The sequence below is a fragment of the Rana temporaria genome, chromosome 12 (assembly GCF_905171775.1).
Source record: "Rana temporaria chromosome 12, aRanTem1.1, whole genome shotgun sequence".
Taxonomy (NCBI): Eukaryota; Metazoa; Chordata; class Amphibia; order Anura; family Ranidae; genus Rana; species Rana temporaria.
In genome coordinates this window covers 57,699,840-57,702,339 of record NC_053500.1, presented here as the reverse complement: position 1 = coordinate 57,702,339, position 2,500 = coordinate 57,699,840, and positions in this window count along the sequence as shown.

The following is a 2,500-nucleotide window of genomic DNA, read 5'->3' as shown; positions in this document are numbered from 1 at the left end:
GGCCGAGATCGAGCTCCATGCGGCGAGTGGGAAGTCCCCCTGAACCATTAGGGGCCAGACACCAGGTCCCCAGGCCGAGTTTGGGCTCCAGGAGGCAAGGTGGACCCAACCGGGACCAACCTAGAAGGTGAGGCCGAGATCGGGCTCCATGCGGAAAGTGGCAAGTCCCCCTGAACCAGTAGGGGCAAGACCCCAGGTCCCCAGGCCGAGTTTGGGCTCCAGGAGGCAAGGTGGACCCAACCGGGACCAACCTGGATGGTATGGCCGAGATCGGGCTCCATGCGGAAAGTGGGAAGTCCCCCTGAACCAGTAGGGGCCAGACACCAGGTCCCCAGGCCGAGTTTGGGCTCCAGGAGGCAAGGTGGACCCAACCGGGACCAACCTGGAAGGTGAGGCCGAGATCGGGCTCCATGCGGCGAGTGGGAAGTCCCCCTGAACCATTAGGGGCCAGACCCCAGGTCCCCAGGCCGAGTTTGGGCTCCAGGAGGCAAGGTGGACCCAACCGGGACCAACCTGGAAGGTGAGGCCGAGATCGGGCTCCATGCGGCGAGTGGCAAGTCCCCCTGAACCAGTAGGGGCCATACCCCAGGTCCCCAGGCCGAGTTTGGGCTCCAGGAGGCAAGGTGGACCCAACCGGGACCAACCTGGAAGGTGAGGCCGAGATCGGGCTCCATGCGGCGAGTGGGAAGTCCCCCTGAACCAGTAGGGGCAAGACCCCAGGTCCCCAGGCCGAGTTTGGGCTCCAGGAGGCAAGGTGGACCCAACCGGGACCAACCTGGAAGGTGAGGCCGAGATCGGGCTCCATGCGGCGAGTGGCAAGTCCCCCTGAACCAGTAGGGGCCAGACCCCAGGTCCCCAGGCCGAGTTTGGGCTCCAGGAGGCAAGGTGGACCCAACCGGGACCAACCTGGAAGGTGAGGCCGAGATCGGGCTCCATGCGGCGAGTGGGAAGTCCCCCTGAACCAGTAGGGGCAAGACCCCAGGTCCCCAGGCCGAGTTTGGGCTCCAGGAGGCAAGGTGGACCCAACCGGGACCAACCTGGAAGGTGAGGCCGAGATCGGGCTCCATGCGGCGAGTGGCAAGTCCCCCTGAACCAGTAGGGGCCAGACCCCAGGTCCCCAGGCCGAGTTTGGGCTCCAGGAGGCAAGGTGGACCCAACCGGGACCAACCTGGAAGGTGAGGCCGAGATCGGGCTCCATGCGGCGAGTGGGAAGTCCCCCTGAACCAGTAGGGGCCAGACCCCAGGTCCCCAGGCCGAGTTTGGGCTCCAGGAGGCAAGGTGGACCCAACCGGGACCAACCTGGAAGGTGAGGCCGAGATCGGGCTCCATGCGGCGAGTGGGAAGTCCCCCTGAACCAGTAGGGGCCAGACCCCAGGTCCCCAGGCCGAGCTTGGGCTCCAGGAGGCAAGAGTACCCCAACCGGGACTAACCTGGAAGGTATGGCCGAGATCGGGCTCCATGCGGCAAGTGGGAAGTCCCCCTGACCAGTAGGGGCCATACGCGAGGTCCCCAGGCCGAGCTAGGGCTCCAGGAGGCAAGGTGACCCCAACCGGGACCTAACCGGGAAGGTATGGCCGAGATCGGGCTCCATGCGGCAAGTGGGAAGTCCCCCTGACCAGTAGGGGCCATACGCGAGGTCCCCAGGCCGAGCTGGGGCTCCAGGAGGCAAGGTGGACCCAACCGGGACCAACCTGGAAGGTGAGGCCGAGATCGGGCTCCATGCGGCGAGTGGGAAGTCCCCCTGAACCAGTAGGGGCCAGACCCCAGGTCCCCAGGCCGAGCTAGGGCTCCAGGAGGCAAGAGTACCCCAACCGGGACTAACCGGGAAGGTATGGCCGAGATCGGGCTCCATGCGGCAAGTGGGAACCCTCCCGGACAAGTAGGGGCCATACGCGAGGTCCCCAGGCCGAGCTAGGGCTCCAGGAGGCAAGAGTACCCCAACCGGGACTAACCGGGAAGGTATGGCCGAGATCGGGCTCCATGCGGCAAGTGGGAAGTCCCCCGGACCATTAGGGGCCATACGCGAGGTCCCCAGGCCGAGCTGGGGCTCCAGGAGGCAAGGTGACCCTAACCGGGACCAACCGGGAAGGTATGGCCGAGATCGGGCTCCATGCGGCAAGTGGGAACCCTCCCGGACCATTAGGGGCCATACGCGAGGTCCCCAGGCCGAGCTGGGGCTCCAGGAGGCAAGGTGACCCTAACCGGGACCAACCGGGAAGGTATGGCCGAGATCGGGCTCCATGCGGCAAGTGGGAACCCTCCCGGACCATTAGGGGCCATACGCGAGGTCCCCAGGCCGAGCTAGGGCTCCAGGAGGCAAGGTGACCCTAACCGGGACCAACCGGGAAGGTATGGCCGAGATCGGGCTCCATGCGGCAAGTGGGAACCCTCCCGGACCATTAGGGGCCAGACGCGAGGTCCCCAGGCCGAGCTGGGGCTCCAGGAGGCAAGGTGACCCTAACCGGGACCAACCGGGAAGGTATGGCCGAGATCGGGCTCC